This window comes from Podarcis gaigeae (assembly GCF_964106915.1).
Source record: "Podarcis gaigeae genome assembly, chromosome: 14".
Lineage (NCBI taxonomy): Eukaryota > Metazoa > Chordata > Lepidosauria > Squamata > Lacertidae > Podarcis > Podarcis gaigeae.
Window position 1 is genome coordinate 25,149,629 of NC_139690.1, and position 18,084 is coordinate 25,167,712.

The 18,084-nt window shown below is 44.5% G+C and overlaps 2 long non-coding RNA genes across 2 annotated transcripts in view; one reads left to right on the forward strand and one right to left on the reverse strand.

Annotated features, from left to right (window-relative positions):
* LOC310831985 overlaps positions 1-18,084 on the reverse strand; it is a 372,207-nt gene that overhangs the window by 124,706 nt on the left and 229,417 nt on the right. The window lies entirely within an intron of this gene.
* Positions 202-1,607, forward strand: LOC310831461. Its single transcript, XR_014557877.1, has 3 exons — positions 202-266; positions 1,166-1,190; positions 1,305-1,607. It is a non-coding gene; the product is annotated as an uncharacterized lncRNA (long non-coding RNA).

An 18,084-nucleotide genomic window follows, 5' to 3' on the forward strand; every position in this document is an offset into this window, starting at 1 on the left:
CATCCTGAGCATGCTCACTAGAAGAACCTGCTGGCCTTTGTTCTTAGACAGGCTCAGTAGCAGCAAATGAAGCCACACTTTGCCCTTACCTGATTTTACGCATGCTCAGTATAAACAATGAAGTTCAACCCCTTGCCCTGTTCCTGCCCTCAACCAATCCTGAGCATGCTCAGTAGCAGTAAGTGAAGCTTCAGCCTTGACCTTTCTTTCACGTGGAGAGTGTTCAGTTAACTGGCTCGTACAATCCTGCCCAGGTCAATTCAGAAGTAAGCCTTCAGCATCAATTTATGTTCCCAGGCTGTCTAAAAATCAGTAAAAAGCAGGGGCAGCAGCAGCCACTGGCAGTCTTATCCTTCGTCAATTTCTCTCTAACCGCCTTTTAAAGCCATCCAACTTAATGGTCATTATTGCATCTTGTGGTGCCAAGTCCATAGTTTAACTAAGGTCTGCCTTTTGTCTGTTCTGCATCTTCCAACATTCAGCTTCAGTGGATGGCCCTAAATTCAAGTGTTATGAGAGAGAGAGAAACGTCCTCCATCCTCTTCCTTCATGACATGCATGGGGTGGGCAAAACTGATGTATCTGGTCAGTTACTTAAGTATTTCTATTGTTTAACTTGATCTGGGTGGGCAGCTCCTGTCCGCGCCCCTTGGCTACGCCCATGCATGCATAATTCATACCCTTCAACATTTCTCCAATGAAAATAGGGACGTCCCATTCCATAACAATAATTTTACTATTTATACCCCACACACCTTACTGGGTTGCCCCAGCCACTCTGGGCAGCTTCCAACATATATAAAAACACAATAAAACATTGAACATTTAAAAAACCACAACTCTTCCCTGTACAGGATTGCCTTCAGACAGCTCTGGAGTCAAATAACTACATACACTCCAACATTTCTCCAATGAAAATAGGGACATCCTACCATACCCTCTAACATTTTTCTGATGAAAATAGGGACATCCTAAGGAAAAGTGGGACATTCGGGGATCAAATCAGAAACCGGGACGGCTTCTCTAAATCAGGGATGTCCTTGGAAAATACGGACACTTGGGGGGGGGGTCTGATAATTTTATACTCCTTTTATCATGTTCCCCAGTTGCTCACCTTTTTTCTAAACTAAAAAGCCCCATATGTTGTAATCTTTGCTCATTATAGGAGCTGCTTCAGCCAGTTATTAAGAGTCTGACTCTATCTGAGTCCTTGTTGTTGTTTAGTCGTTTAGTCATGTCCGACTCTTCGTGACCCCATGGACCAGAGCATGCCAGGCACTCCTGTCTTCCACTGTCTCCCGCAGTTTGGTCAAAATCTGAGTCCTAGTGGTGAATATTTGACCAAATTTGGCAGCTGACATGCAGCAGCAGTTAACATTTGACCGGATCAGCCACGCAAGCAAGCAATAATTGATAGTATTTGACAGAAGAGTAGGCGGTCAGTGTTTGCCCATGGATTTGCAATACTTATAACGTCTACTCAGAAGCAGCTCAGTGGGAATAACTCACACCAGGTAAATGAAGTAAGATTGCAGCTACATAGCCCACAAGCATAATAACATGTTCTGATATATAGAATCCCAGAAGGACAGTGTGGCAAAAGATTTGCTGGAAGATTCAGGACAGAAAAGAAAGGTACTTCTTCATGTCGTGCATGGTTCACCTTTGGAACTCACTGCCACAGGAGGCAATGATGGCCACCAAAATGGATGGCTTTAAAAGATTGGTTATTGGGCCAATCTGGCAGGCTCTTTTTATGTTCTTATCCTGGCAACTAAGGTTTGTTAAAGGGTGGGAGTAGCAAACTACAGTTTGCCAGATTGTGCTTTACATGTATGATGCAGGTTCAATGAGGCAGCTCCTGATGTAGTAAGAACAAACTTGTGCGCTGTTTCTGCCTGTTGAGGGCAGCAGAGTCTCTTTGGAAGACAAACGGGTCCTGCCTTGTTAGAAGCAACTAATGAAATGGAAGGTGAAGGAAGAGTGTGGAGCATTCAGCTCTTGCCTTCATCTTTCCATAGCAGTGAGAAGGTTCTTTTCCTAGCTGACATCTGTCCCCCCTCCCCCCCCATTTCCCCTCCCCCAAATAGAGCAATGCAAGTTAATAAGGCAACAAGAGGCAGCATCTGGGACAAGTCAGTAATTTCAGCTAGCTAGTTGATGTGGTTCAGGTAACTTGCGCTCTAGAGGGCAAGAGTGAAGGGAGAGGGGCAGTTTTCACCGTGGGTGGGAAAGGAAAAAACAAAGGTTTTTGCAATGATATCAATCACACAAGTAAGCTCTGTGGTAAGAAGAAGGATCCAATCAAAGCTCTCTCTTTCTCTCTCTCTCTACACACACACACACACACACACACACACACACACACACACACACTTGAGTTTTCATCTTTCTACATTTGAAATTAAACTTTTTACAAACTTTAAAATATCCAATGGCTTTCCTTCTTCTCCTTCCATGGTTCATATTACATATCATAGTTTCCTGCATATTTTACTATAACCATTCAAATCAATTTTCCACTTTTACATCAATCAAATATTATTTACTCTTAATGCTGCCAGCGTTCTCAGCGGTGTACAATTATTTTCCATATATCCAATAAATATTTTCCACTCTTCTTTAATCCCCACACATTTTTCTAGGCCTTCTTGATAAGGTTTATCAGTGTAGCAGACATGGTGGGCTCCGTTTCGCATCCAGCAGCTTTGCAGATGATATCCTCTGCATGAGGGTATCAGATCTTCCTTCCAAGAAAAGAAAGCCAAGGGTTGGGGGCTTCCTAACCAAGACAGAATACCTAGAACACAGCTGTAGCTCAACATCTGGAGGGTCGCAGGCTGCCCAGCCCAACTCAGTACAATGACTAAAATCTGATTGTGTGAACCGATTCCACAGAAAAGCATTAAATCTGAGGTGACTCCACAATCCCGGCTTATTTTCACAGAGAATTGGCTGCACCTAACTTTCACCAGATTGTGCCTCATTAACAATTTCTGGGCAACTGATTAGCATGTAACACATAGCACATAGCCATTCATTCATGAAACCAGATTCCACTTTTCAGGGTCAAAAGAGTTTCTGTGGGAGAGATTCTGCAATGGAAATCCAACCCATCATATTCAACTCTGAATGGCCAGTTTTGGAATCCAAGGCAATTTGAGGGGTTTTGTTGTGTCGTGTTTGTTCAGCTGTTTTTCTTTTCAACACTTTCATCTTATGCCGCCTTGTGAGGGTTTGTGCAAAAGGCAAAGAAGAAAGAATAATTTCATTTAATAACATTTTTAGATTTTATTGCAGTGAACCTCAAGTATGCAATAAAGCCATCAATATAAACCACATTGACCGAAAGAAATATACTACTACTATGCCACTAAAACATTTTTAAAACCTAAAATTAAAACACAGTGTCATAAAATGCAGACGGGTTAAGGTCTAGTGATCCAGGAATATATTGAATAACTAAGGCAGGCATTGAAAATATAGCACTTTTCTGTGATGGATGCATGGATTATCAAACCACCATACAGATATTATTCAATATCTCAATGGTATTTAGAGTACCAAGTGCATAACCTTCTCACCCCGATCCAAGAAGGAATATTCATGACAACCGAATTCAGTGCTGATTTTTATTCTCTCTCTCCCTCACTGAATTATTTAACAGTGGTAATGAATAATGCAACTCAGTCTTAATCTTGGTAACTATCCTTATGTATGTTGGGCATCCCTCATTTCCTTTTGAGGTGTTGGGGAGAGAAGAGATCTGGGAAGGCAGTGGGATAGAGCAGCCTTTTCTCCATACTACATAGGCAGAACTGGGGGAGTTGACTGCCCTAGGCAGAGGAAATATAGAAGGAATTGCTTTGCACTGCAGGCGGAAAGAGTTTCTTGCATAGAATCCTGAAGGGCAGTAGCCTGGAAGGTGAGAAGCCAAATGCAGAAAAATTATCCTTCCTTTTAGCACATATATATGCAATTGCAGCTGGCTGCCTCCCCGACCTGAGGCAATTGTCTCAATGCGCCTCAGGATTGGGCTGGCCCAAACATCCCCCTCATTCTCAGTGGCATTTATGGCTTTTTCCCCAGCTGGAACTCGCTGGAACTCAGTTCCGGCACGCGCACACACACACAATATTTGGTTTTACATATTTAAAATTATAATCACACTGCAACATATCCACAGTTAAAATATCCCTCCAAATTTCTGGACTTCCCACCTTCTCCTCCATTAGTTCTATTGTTAAATCTTTTCTACTGCATCTTTTTTCAATAATCCAAGCTTTTTAAAAACTGCATTATATCCATAGTTCTCATTACAAGTGTTATTGCAGTCCTGCTAATGTTTTTAACTGCTTACAGTGGTCTTTAAGGTAAATTATTAAAAAAAATCCCATTCCTTATTAAAGTTTTATTCTTCCTGGTTCCTGAACTTTCCAGTCAGTTTTGCCATTTTGGCATAGTCCATCAACTTGATTTGCCACTCTTATCTGGTAGGGACTTTATCTTCCTTCCATCTCTGGGCTAACAACATCTGTGCAGCTGTCATCGCATACATAAAAAGTATTTTCTGCTCCCTTGGAATTTCAGCACCTACAGTTCCTAATAAAAAAAGCGTTTTTTAAAAAATAAAAGTTATTTTAAACATTTTTTCAATTCATTATATATCATTTCCCAGAATGCTTTTGTTACCTTATGATAAAAGGAGCCTTCTTTTTCTTTACATTTCCAAAAGATATTTGAGTTCCGGCACCTCTGGTGCCATTGCCATTTGAAGAGAACAAGGGAGGTGTTTGGGCCGGCCCAACCAGAGCTGCATTGAGACAATTGCCTCAGGTAAGGGAGGCAGCCAGTGGCCATTGCACAGAGTCCTCTGCTCACTTGCCCTTCTGCCAGACTTTGAAAGGGACCTTCTCCTGCCTCACTCTCAAAAGGGTCATTAGAGCAAGGCATTCTGGGTAAGGTGGCTGGGAATAGCGAAGCGTTTTGTTGAAACATTCAGTGGAGGGAGGCTGCTCTGTGAGGGCAAATGGGGAAGGAGAGGGGGGTTATGGATTTAATTATCGCCCCCACCTTTCCCCTATAATTTGGGCATTCTTTACCAATGCCCTGCTCTCTCTCTCTCTCTCTCTCTCTCTCTCTCTCTCTGTCAAATGATCCTGCCCTTTTGAGGGTCTTGCCTTGCTTCTGAAATAAAATACCTTTCGTCAATGGCACCGTGAGAATGCTTATTTCAACACCATTTGAATTTTCGAAAAGAAAAACTTTGAAGAAGGCAGATGGAGCTGGCAGTGAGCAGAGACGACGAATGTTGATGCTGTGAATGTAATAGCAGAAGCTGGCCATGCCCTCTGCACCAGATCCACGTGGGTGTTCCCAGCATAAACATTTCCAGATTGGGGATGTCACAGCAATGGAATGCAGGCAGCAATTCTCATTATAATGGTGTGGAATCTTCCCAGGGACGCCAAACTATTTGGGTAGCTGTTGCTGTCATTAGGCCTGCTATGAATTATGGGTGTGCAATAGCCTCCCTCCCCCCTCCCCCTACCATTATACTTCTGGGTGCAAAACTTTAATAGAGACTTATAGAAGAGCTCTGGAATTTGCAATGATAATTTGGACATTGTCTTGAAGATGCAATTGAACTAAATTGAATACGAACTGTGCAAATGGGAAGTGGCGCCCATTCATATATGTCCAATTTACCAGGGACAGCCCCAGGAACACAGGATTTGGCCATGTTGTCTACAGTGACTGGCAGCGGGTCTTTGGGGTTCCATAAAGGTGACTTTTTAGGTACTTCCAGATGATCAGTTTATTGAGCATTTATCCCGATTACCGGTAGTTTGCAGGGTGATTATACAAAGCTAGTTTTTTAACAAGCATTCTGATTTGCTTGCGAGGAGACTAGATGGCGTTGCATCAAAGCAAGCATTATCCCACATTTCCCAGCACATTTTCCCCATCACTTTCCTTCTTGCAAAATGCCTGCTCTCTTGAGAAAATAGGTTTGTTGAATAAGACCTCCCAATCAACTATAATTGCATAACCTGGATCTGGTGATATGTGATTGGATCCCACCTGAAAATAGAGATAGTTCAGAAGGACCGCTAGTTACCTCCTAGCAGAGGACTTTAGGAAACAAAGCTGGGAAGCGGTGTTTTTTTTTGGGGGGGGGGGGGATATTGAATCTCTTTGAACCCAAATGAGGGTTATTCATATTTTATTTACACTAAAGTGGGTGTTTTCATGCACAATTTGCCCTAGTGTCTGCATTTTTATATATGTTACTAGGCTGAAGAACTGCACTTTGAAATTCAGAGAAGTGTGAATTTAAAAGAATGACCGTGTTTCAGTTCACATATTGTTTTTGATAGTGCAAATTAGGTACCGTAGGTAGGTTCACCTTTAATTAAGAAATGAATTAGAATAAAGCCTATATCTAAGTATGCTGTACTTTCCCACATGGGGTTCTCTTTTGACTTGGTTCAGATGAGCTGGCTTTGTTTCCCCAAGGTCATTTCAATGTCAGGGGAGCAGCCCCTCCTCCTCCTCCTCCTCAGCTGAAGGGAAAGGTATTGATCACGGATGATGAATGATTCACGCTCCCTGAAGTAAGAATCCTTAGTTAATGGGTGAACCATGTGAGCATGTCTGAACCCTTCGTTGATGTGCTCTTCGGTGTTTAATTTTCCAACCATCACTTGTTGCAAAGCTCAGCTCATTGTCTTGCAATTTCTTTTTTATTTAAAGCCTTAATGTTAATATGACATTAATTGTTGTTGTTTTCTAGTCAAGGGATATCCTGCTTTCTCCCTCTGCAAAGGAGTTGCTCAGAGTGGCTTATAAACAGAAAAGGAAGCCCAAGAAAGCAACAGTGACTCAACAAATGACCGAAAATGAAAAAACAGCAGTGAAAATTGAAAACACAAAGAACAGGGAACAGCAATCAATACATGAAGCAGCAACAGAATTAAAAGCTTGTTTTGTTGTTGTTTTTTTAAATGTCAATTACAGGCAGAAAACAGATGAAAAGGAAAGTGACCTAAGGAAGTTAGATTAGCCTCAACCAGAGCCAGGGCCTTCTCAGCACTGGCTCCGGCCTGGTGGAATGCTCTGTCTCATGAGACCAGGGCCCTGAGGGATCTGATTTCTTTCCACAGGGCCTGTAAGACAGAGTTGTTCCACCTGGCCTTTGGCTCAGAATCAGTTTGATTCCCTCCCCCTCTTTCTTTTTCCTTTCTCCTCCTGTGAAGAGGCTGCATCCTCATGTTTTAATGTTGTATTTTAATCTTTTTTTAAAAAATTGTATTTTAATCAACTTGTTTTTATTATTGCTTGTTAGCCGCCCTGAGCCCGGTCTTGGCTGGGGAGGGCGGGGTATAAATAAAATTTATTATTATTATTTATTATTAACCTCTCAGGGCAGGGTGTTCCACAAACCAGAAGCCACCACAGAAAAATCCTCTCACATTCTGCCACCAATCTCACCACAGAAGGCAATGGCACCAGTACAGCAGCTGGTTTTAAAAGGAGATGGTCTTTCATGTGGCTCCATCTGAAGATCTTTAGAGCACTATAGATAAAAACAGTACCTTGAATTGCACTTGAACATGAACTGTCAGCCAGTGCAGCTGATACAAAGAAGATCACTTGATCAAAGGAATGTAGGAAGCTGGTCCATCTAGCTCACTATTGTCAATACTATCTGGCAGCGACTCTCTAGAGTTTCAGAAATGGGATAGCCCTATCTGGAGATCCCGAGGGTTAAATCTGGTGCCTTCTGCACGCATAGCAAATGCTCTACCACTGAGCTACTGCCTGTCGCCAAGCGCTTGCCCCATCAAGATTTTAGTGACAGCTTTATGCACCAGTTGAAGTGTCTGAGTTGTTTTCAAGGGCAGGTGTGTGAATAGTGCATTGCAGTACAGTGGTACCTTGGGTTACATACGCTTCAGGTTACACACTCCACTAAGAACTTTGCTTCAGGATAAGAACAGAAATCGGGCTCCGGCAGCGCGGCGGCAGCAGGAGGCCCCATTAGCTAAAGTGGTGTTTCAGGTTACGAACAGTTTCAGGTTAAATACGGCCCTCCAGAACAAATTAAGTACCATATGTTTCGCTCTATAAGACGCACCAGACCACAAGACGCACCTAGTTTTTGGAGGAGGAAAACAAGGAAAAAAATATTCTGAATCTCAGAAGCCAGAACAGCAAAAGGGATCGCTGCGCAGTGTAAGCAGCAATCCCTCTTGCTGTTCTGGCTTCTGTGATAGCTGTGCAGCCTACATTCGCTCCATAAGACGCACACACACATTTCCCCTTACTTTTTAGGAAGGAAAATGTGAGTCTTATAGAGCAAAAAATGCGGTACTTAACCCGAGGTACCACTGTAGTCCAATTGAGATAGAACTAATGCATTCAGGACCATGGTCAGCTCTAACACTACCAGTTACAGATAGGTAGCCGTGTTGGTCTGCCATAGTCAAAACAAAAAAATTTCCTTCCAGTAGCACCTTAAAGACCAACTAAGTCAGTTCTTGGTATGAGCTTTCGTGTGCATGCACACTTCTTCAGATACACCAGTGTATCTGAAGAAGTGTGCATGCACACGAAAGCTCATACCAAGAACTGACTTAGTTGGTCTTTAAGGTGCTACTGGAAGGAATTTTTTTTGTTCTAACACTACCAGGAAGAGGTGCCATTGGTGCTCCAGGCCACAGGCAACATCTGAGCATCTAGCAACAATTCTTGGTCCAGTTGTACTCCCAAGCCACAAACCTGATCTCCCAGAGACAAGCTGATATCCTATTCCTTAACCAGTAAGCTTCACGCTAGCATTTCTGCCTTGTCTGGATTTAATTTCAGTTTTGCTTACCCTCATCACTGACTCCACCGACTCCATGGTTGAACCTTTCAATTTCAGTTTCTCTCGTTTTTCCCAGTGTTAAGTTCAATTCTCCACATCCCCACATTGGTTTTTTATTGGTTTATTTATCTTAAAAGTCTCCATGCAAATTTATTCGCATTTAATGTCTTTTTTTTGTCAGACCGCCCCATGGAATAGCTGTTGTCTGATTCCACTCTTTTGACTAATGATTGGCAGGTGTCCAACACTGCATTTGGGGGCAATTTGTGCTGACCAAACTCCCAAGAATTCCTGAATGAAACTGATAGTCTGGATCCATTTCAGTCTGGGTTCAGGTGTCATTGGGGAATGGAAATGGCCTAGGTTGCCCTGATTGGTACCTCCTCTGGGAGCTGGACAGTGGTAATGTGTCACTGTTAATAATAATAATAATAATAATAATAATAATAATAATAATAATAATATTTTTTATATATACCCCGCCCTTCCCAGTTCAAAAACCGGGCTCAAAGCGGCTAACAACAAATTTGAAACACTTAATTGATGCAACAAAAAACAGCATAAAATACGGTATAATGCCACTGAATTTTTCAGTGACTTTCAATACACTTCTTTCAATTACATTGCAATACATTTCATTGTAGGGACGCAGGTGGCACTGTGGGTAAAACCTCAGCGCCTAGGACTTGCCGATCGAAAGGTCGGTGGTTCAAATCCCTGCGGCGGGGTGTGCTCCCGTCGTTCGGTCCCAGCGCCTGCCAACCTAGCAGTTCGAAAGCACCCCCAGGTGCAAGTAGATAAATAGGTACTGCTTTATAGCGGGAAGGTAAACGGCGTTCCGTGTGCTGCGCTGGCTCGCCAGATGCAGCTTTGTCACGCTGGCCACGTGACCCGGAAGTGTCTGCGGACAGCGCTGGCTCATGGCCTATAGAGTGAGATGAGAGCACAACCCTAGAGTCTGGCAAGGCTGGCCCGTACGGGCAGGGGTACCTTTACCTTTACCTTTTACATTCCATTGCATTTCTTCTAAGCCTCCTTGCAGTCTTGGAAGGGGGTGGCCATTTCTCAGTGGTGATGGTCCTTCATTACAGATGGGTCTCAGAAGGCAGTTTGGGGGAGGCTCACTTGGACTTTCCCCCTATGGGTTTCCATATATTTTAATTTGGTCCCCCTTGCTTTTCAACATCTGCGGCGAATCCCCCTAAGACAGATGACACCCAGCACCTAGGATTGGGAAATGATTTAGGCTTGACCATTAACAGGAAAGTCATGTGCAGAAAATGGATTAATGCAAAGAAGAAGAAAAACCCACAAAAAAACCACCCAGCCGCTTTCCATTAGAATTAGGCCAGGTCAGATGGGGTTAAAACTGGGTAAATGAAGCAGGAAACAGTGCAGCATGTTACTGAGCAAAGATGATCAAATGCCTTGACATCTGTAACTTTCCCCTCAGTGCCCTGATATGCTAAGAGAAAGCCTCTGAAGTAGGCAAACCCCACACCCTCAGAAATATGGTTTCGGTCTATATTTTTTTATTAGATTTTAGGGAGGTTGTGGCACAGCCTTTCTAAGACCAGGCTGGGGAAAGGCTGGTCCATGGCAGCTAGTAAACTAACCTAGCATTCTCCAAATGATAAGGAGGAAAGCTCCGTAGCAAACTACAGTGGTACCTTGGTTCTCAAATTCCTTGGTACTCAAACAACTTGGAACCCAAACACTGCAAACCGGGAAGTTAGTGTTCCGGTTTGCGAACTTTTTTTGGAAGCCAAACATGCTCCGTTTTGAGTGTTACACTTCCAATTTGAGTGCCACACTTCTGTTTTGAGTGTTACGCTGAGGTCTGTCTGGTTTTGCTGTTTATTTTTTGTTTTTGCGGCTCTGTTTTGTTTCGTTTTTGTGACTGTGTGGAACTCAGTTCAGCTACTGATTGATTGATTGATTGTGTGACTGCAGTACATTGTTTATTGCTTTCATTTTATGGATCAATGGTCTCGTTAGATAGCAAAATTCATATTAAATTGCTGTTTTGGGGGTTGTTTTTAAAAGTCTGGAACGGATTAATCCATTTTGCATTACTTTCTATGGAAGAGCGCACCTTGGTTTTGGAAGGCTTTGGTTTTGGAATGGACTTCCAAGCAGATTAAGTTTGAGAACCAAGGTACCATTGTACACAGCTTGCATGGAAAAAAATTCCAGGTTCAATCCATGATATCTGCAAGCAGGACTGAAGAAGCTGAAAACCCAGAGAACCACTGCTATTCCTTGCAGGCTACGCTAGGCTAGATGCACCAATGATCTTGACGCAGGGCAGATGCGCACCATGCCTCTAACACACATCCAGTGCACATTTAAAGTGCATGGCTTCCTCCCAACATCCTGGGAACTGCTGTCCCCCCCCCCCCTTATGAAGCAACAACCCTCATCACCCTTCACAAACTACAGTTCCCAGTATTCTCTGGGGGAAGTCAGGGGCATTAAATGTGTGTTGGATGTGCTTTAGAGGTATAAAGCATGGGTAGGCAAACTAAGACCCGGGGGCCAGATCTGGCCCAATCGCCTTCTAAATCCGTCCCGCAGACGGTCCAGGAATCAGCATGTTTTTACACGAGTAGAATGTGTGCTTTTATTTAAAATGCATCTCTGGGTTATTTGAGGGGCATAGGAAATCATTCATTCTTCTTTTTCAAAATGTAGCCCGGCCCCCCACAAGGTCTGAGGGACAGTGGATCCGGCCCCCTGCTGAAAAAGTTTGCTGACCCCTGGTATAAAGCATCTACGATGACTAAGGTAGCTTCCCCAGGGTATTGCTGTGTTTTGGACAACAACTCACAGCAGCCCCAGTTGATTTGTGCCTAAGATTTCAGATTAAAACTGCCAGTGCTGGAAGGAAAGGAGGACCTTTTTATGTCTCCCCACTTCTAGCCACTCTCTGAAGACTGGAGAAGCGACCCCCATAAGAATATTAGGGGGGGGGGCAGGCAGGGAGAGTATGGCTTTGTCTTAAGATGAGGACTAGACCATGTGAAAAATAAACATAAGGTTTTAGCTGCAGCTCATTCATTTTCAGCTTTGTATTCTTGTATTTTTAAAAAAGTGTGTCTACTCTAGACACTCCATTGCGGCACCCATGACCTAAGGTGCCATTTAGCTCCTAGCTTTCATATCTCTGTTTCTAACACTGCCTGGAACTGATGGGAGTTGTAGTCCAAAACATGTGAAGGGCACCAAGTTGGGGAAAGCTGGGCTGATGCTTTTGGCCACTGATCCTTGATAGCCATTTTGCTATAAGGCATTTTGCTTTAACGGCTCACCTGACGGATGAGCTCAGTCCTGAATTCTGTTCAGGCACATTTTTTTTCCAGCAGCAGCAGCAGCTGGAATTAAATCTATCTGTGAACATTCAGGAACATGCAAGAGAGAGATAGAGAGTGTAATGATGACTCCGTTAAATTGCAACGCTCATAACCTGTTTTGAATAAGAACCACTGTTGGCGTAATTTGGAAATGGACCGAGTCTCCATACATCTTCATCTCCCGTGCTTAATAATAATACCCGCCAGGTTCATGGCCTCTGAATCTATAGCCCAGCTGTAATAGTATGTTGCATATTAATGGGACATGTTTGAAAGTGCTTTCAGATTATTAGAATTCATACAAGTGATTTATGGAGGCGAGGGGGGCTTAAAACAGCTGGCTGCCAATATAAATGGGCTTAGGGAAAGTCGAGTGTAATATTTGCAGGTCCGAATAATGACAGCCCTCTCCCCCACCCCCCCAATACATCCAAAAGGCTGAGAAGCAGAAAATAATTTCCTGGCTCAAAAGATAAAGCAAAGGCTTTGGGGCCGAGGTGGTGAACCCAGCCTGTGAAGAATTCGTGCTATTCTCAATTAAATGTCAGGAGCTGCTTCTCTCGATTTAAAAACTGGTGGATTAAGACACCGTAGCTTTATATTTATAGCCCGATAAACAGCACAGCCTTTCTTTTGTTGATCCTGACCAGTGGCAAAGCAAGATTCAGGGAAGTGCAACTGGTTCTGTCACAGAGTCTTGAGGGCACCATAGCGGGTGTCACAACCATTATTTAGAATGGAGCACAAGAGGCGGCGGGGGGGGGGATTTTGACTTCACACAGGGTGCCACTGAAATTGGAGACCCCAAGGTCCCCCGCTGCCAGTGGACCTGAACTGCCTTCACCGGTAGCCTGAGAAGCAGAATCAGCTGGCGATGGTTTGCCTAAGGTAAAAATAAATGCAAATTTGGGGGCCATCAGGAGCCAGGTTCATGAATTGTACATGGCCCAGCTCTGCCAGTGGGTGGAGGGGAGCAACTGCCTCAGGTGGAAGATACTGTTGGTGCTGACCTTTAAAGCCCTAAATGGCCTCAGTCCAGTATATCTGAAGGAGCGTCTCCACCCCCATCATTCTGCCCGGACACTGAGGTCCAGCGCCGAGGGGCTTCTGGCGGTTCCCTCACTGCAAGAAGCCAAGTTACAGGGAACCAGGCAGAAGGCCTTCTCGGTAGTGGCGCCTGCCCTGTGGAACACCCTCCCACCAGATGTCAAAGAGAACAACAACTACCAGACATTTAGAAGACATCTAAAGGCAGCCCTGCTTAGGGAAGCTTTTAATGTTTGTTGTTTTATTGTGTTTTTAATATTCTGTTGGGAGCTGCCCAGAGTGGCTGGGGAAACCTAGCCAGATGGGTGGGGCATAAATTATTACTATTATTATTACTACTACTACTACTACTATCATTATTAGGTGCAGGATGCTATTCCACTATCATTCTTGGATTGAGATTCAGCTGCCAGTTTAATCAGCTTCTGTACAGGGAAAGGAATGTCTGTGCACCCTCTCGTCTTTGGTCCCCAGAGAGGAAATGCATCACTTGCCAAAAAAAAGTGACCCAATACAAATTTGCAGTAATGCTTCTGAATACCAGCTGCCAAAAACTCTTGTGCTTGGCTGCTGCTTCCAGTTTTCCCACAGGCCTCTGGTTGGCCACTGTGTGAACAGGATGCTGGACTGAATGGACCATTGTTCTTATATTGTCTGCTCTGACTGGAAGCAGCTCTTCACAATGGCTTTTCTCACCCCCCCCCTCCCTGATTTTTTTTAAAAGGGGAGATCCTAGTAATTGGACTATGGGGTGTTCTGTCTGCAAGGCATGTGCTCTGAGACTGAGCTCTACGGACCAACATCCTCTGGAGGGGCGCCGGGTTGGGGGAGGCAGATGTCGAGAGAAGCCTGCCAATCTGCATACGGCTGATGAAGATGTTCCAGCCCTTGATTTTTACAGATCGTTTTCCAGCATGGCAAACATCACTATAAAAATGGTTTTATAGCCTCTCGGTTGAAATTAAGCATGGATTCATAAAAGTGTCAGCAAATGAGCCCAAAGGACCCGATGCAATCTCAGAGGAACCCAAATGACCTTTCAGGTAGCTTGACTTTTATGGGGTGTTATAAAATATATATTTGCCAGCAGCATTGAAGTGAGATTGTGGGCAGCCTGCTCCCGTCTTCAGCAGACCAGCCTTTCTCTCTCTCGTCTTGCGATTGTGTGGTTGCCAATGGACTCAGCAAAAGGGGCCTGGCCTGCTCCTTGCACTTTGACTTGCTTTCAAACTGCTAGGTTGGCAGGAGTAGGGACCGAGCAACGGGCGCTCACCCCATTGCAGGGATTCAAACCACAACCTTCTGATCAGCAAGCCCTAGACTCTGTGGTTTAACCCACAGCGCCACTCACATCCCTTCAGGACAGGTAGAAGAAAGGAATTCTTCATGCCGCACAAGGGCAGTGGCGTAGCGTGGGGGGTGCAGGGGGGGCCGGCCGCACTGGGCACAATATCTGGGGGTTAGGGGGCGCAAATTACTTGCCTTGCCCCGGGTGCTGACAACCCACGCTACGCCACTGCATACAGGTAAGCTATGGAACTCGCTTCCACAGGAGGTAGTGATGGCTACCATCTTGGATGGCTTTAAGAGAGAATCAGACCAATTCATGGAAGGCAAAGCAGTCAATGGCTACTAGCCATGATGGCTATGTTCTGCCTCTATGGTCAGAGACAGTGATGCTTCAGACTGGGATGAGTTGCTGGAAGCCACAGGAGAGAGTGCCCTTGTGCTTGGGTCTTGCTGGCTGGCTTCCCAGAGGCACCTGGTTGGCCACTGTTAGAACACGATGCTGGACTAGATGGGCCTGATCCGGCAGGCTCATATTAGGTTCTTATGACGTGTCGCATGCAATCTCTCATAACACGTTCAGGAATGCTACGTGCCGCTTGAGCCTGTGCATCTATACTTTCAAGTAAGCCCCACTGAAGGCTCTCTCCCAAGGGTGCCTGCAGCCCCAAAAGCTTTCATAGCATCACTTGGAAAACCATCCATTGATTCCAGTACAGACAATGGAAGCTTCGCATCGCTGGACCAGTATCCAGGTTATAGACTAATGTGTGGGAAGCTGCCTCTTTAAAGCAGGAGCGAGGAACCCTTTTCAGTATGAGGTCCACATCCCCGTATGGGAAACCTTCTGTGGGGGGCTGCACACCTGTGGTGGATGTGGCCAGAGATACCCCACCAATCCATTCACAAAAACTCAAGCCTCCACCCGGCCAAATGGAGCCATCAATCAATCAATCAATCAATCAATCAATCAATACTTGCTATAAATATTGGAAAACCAGATTTTGAAAACCAGGTAAGAGTTAGAAGAGAAGCACACTTCTGAATGTGGTTTCCTTTCTTTTCTTAAGCAAGTTGGTGCTAAAATAGGGGCCCTATCTAATACGACTTGTTTAGAATATACTTCAGCTGTCACCCAGCCTTCCGAGAGCCAAGCGGCAGGTCTTTGGGCTTCGGAATATGCCTTGGTTGATTTTCCTACCCAGCCAAGCAGAACGCGCAGGGAGAATCACGTGCGTTGAACAGTGAAGCCTGCGAGCTTAGTTGCAGATTTAAACCGAGGAGCGATGCCCTGTGGGACTGGCCTTTCTGATAGCAGTTAATCCTGAATAAACATTCACTAGGAAGCATTGCCTTCTGCCTAATGCATTTGCTTAGGGCTCCAGCGAGGGAAACTCCGTCCCTAGGGAAAGTCACGCCGTGGCTTCTCTTTTCAATTCCGTGCAAATTTCTGAAAGCCAAAGCCACACAGCTGCATGCATTGATTACGTGCAAAACTGCTTTTGTCAATATGCTGGCAGAGGCATGGTGTGCCATGAAACCTTTAATAAGCCAAGATTGAGGTGCCACATGTTATTAGGTTAACATCCGTGCTCTCAAACTGCTCCTTTGTTTTCATTTCCTATTCCTGTTTTGTCCCATTTAATTTGCCTTTTGGCAGCAGAGGTTGCTGGGGGGGGGGGTGCAGGATGCGCATTTAAAAATGTTTGTCGCCAGCCAGGAGTTTCCAGACTCCTTTTCTTAGGCAAGGAAAGTGTCACACAGGATTTTGCCTAAGTTGACTGCCCAATGTGAAACTGGATGTAGGCTAGCAAACAGTACCTGGTGTTGAGTAGGTATTCCTAGAAACCAAAAAAGTGTTCATAAATGGATAAGGTAATTTGTTAACTTTCTAGGGGAGTGCATATATACACACAGAGAGAGAGCACATTTTAAGCCATGGGTAAAATGTGGTTTCTGGGGCAAATGGAACCTTTTTGGCATTTGAATTTTCCACAACAGTTTTACCTTATGTCATTTTATGGCACCTCCACGTTTAAAAGCCATTTATAGAGCAGTAACTGCCTCTCTTTGGAGCAATTTTGGCTTGGGGCTGTTCATCCTTTCTCACTCACCGCCATCTTATAAATCTTCCTTCTTTATGACATGCCCCACAAGACAGCCATAAAAATATGCACTCAAGAAAATTACAGCAGTTATTTTTGACTACCAAATGAATTTATTTTCACACTTTTATTTTTTTAAAGCTGTGGGCGATTTCTGACATCTTTCAAGCTACAATTTCACAATTCCTTCCCTGCCCACCCCCAAATTTCACTCCTCAAGTTCCTCAATGCAAAAAGAAGAAGGGTATTTGGTATGAAGTTGCAAGTGGGACAAGGGGAAGGGAGGGGGGTTAAATATGCTCTCTGTTTCTGTTTTTGAAAATGCAAATAATTTATTTATTTATAAATGCTAAAAGAAGGATATATGAGTGAAGCTGTGTGATATGCCAAGATGACGAGCCTCAGAGGCTTTCCACCAGCACACTGTAAGTTTGGCATCAGGGGTTTTTTTTTGGGGGGGGGTCTTTTAATAATATTCTGCTGGAGGACCAGCCCAAAATGCTTTGCCGCCTGATGGGGAACAGCAAATGGTTCCCCTCCTCCAAAGTCAAAGGGCATACCATATTTTTCCATCTATAAGATGCTCCGGTCTATAAGATGCCCCCTATTTTGGGGGCTCAAAGTTTAGAAAATAGGGAGGATTGAGCTTTTGGTGAGGATTATTTGAGGGGAATGCCGAAAATCGCTCACCTGCTGGGACACAACCGCTCACGTCGCAGCTGCCTGATCACTGCCATTAGCCCTCCTGCTTGCCTCTGTGGCCGCCAATCATGCTCCCGCTTGCTGCAACAAGGGCAGTTGTCTACAGTATTGGTTGCCACAGCGGCAAACAGGAGGGCTAATGGCAGAGATCCGGCAGCTGCAACATGAGGAGTTGTGTGCTGCACTCTGGTGAGTGAGTGATTTTTGGCATCCCCCCCCCCCAACCATCAAGCGGCAAATCGCCACTTACAATGTCGGGCTCGCGCCAAAAAACCATTCGCACGCCCCCCCTCAGCACTACCCATATAATAAGACGAGCCTAAATTTTGAACCTCATTTTTGGGTCAAAAAAGCTCATCTTATACACGGAAAAATACGTTATTACCCAAGGCTGGGCAAGTTATTTTGGCACCTATATGCAGAAAGATTCCAAAAAGCACCTCTCGTGGGAGTAAAAAGACAATGACCGCGTATGAAATGAAAAGCAATTTGCTGCCATTTCTTGACACTCGAAATTAGCTGCCTGAGGCAACGGCTTCACTTTGCCTAATGGTAGGGCTGCCAAGTTTTGTTGCACCTTTTTGAAGGCACTGGATAAATAAAAGGACAAAGAAGGCTAAATGGAGATGCCATTGAATACCAGTTGCAGGTGCAGAGAGCATTGTTGCGCTCAGGAGGGGAGCTGATTTAGGAAGCTGCCGTATGCTGAGTCAGTCCA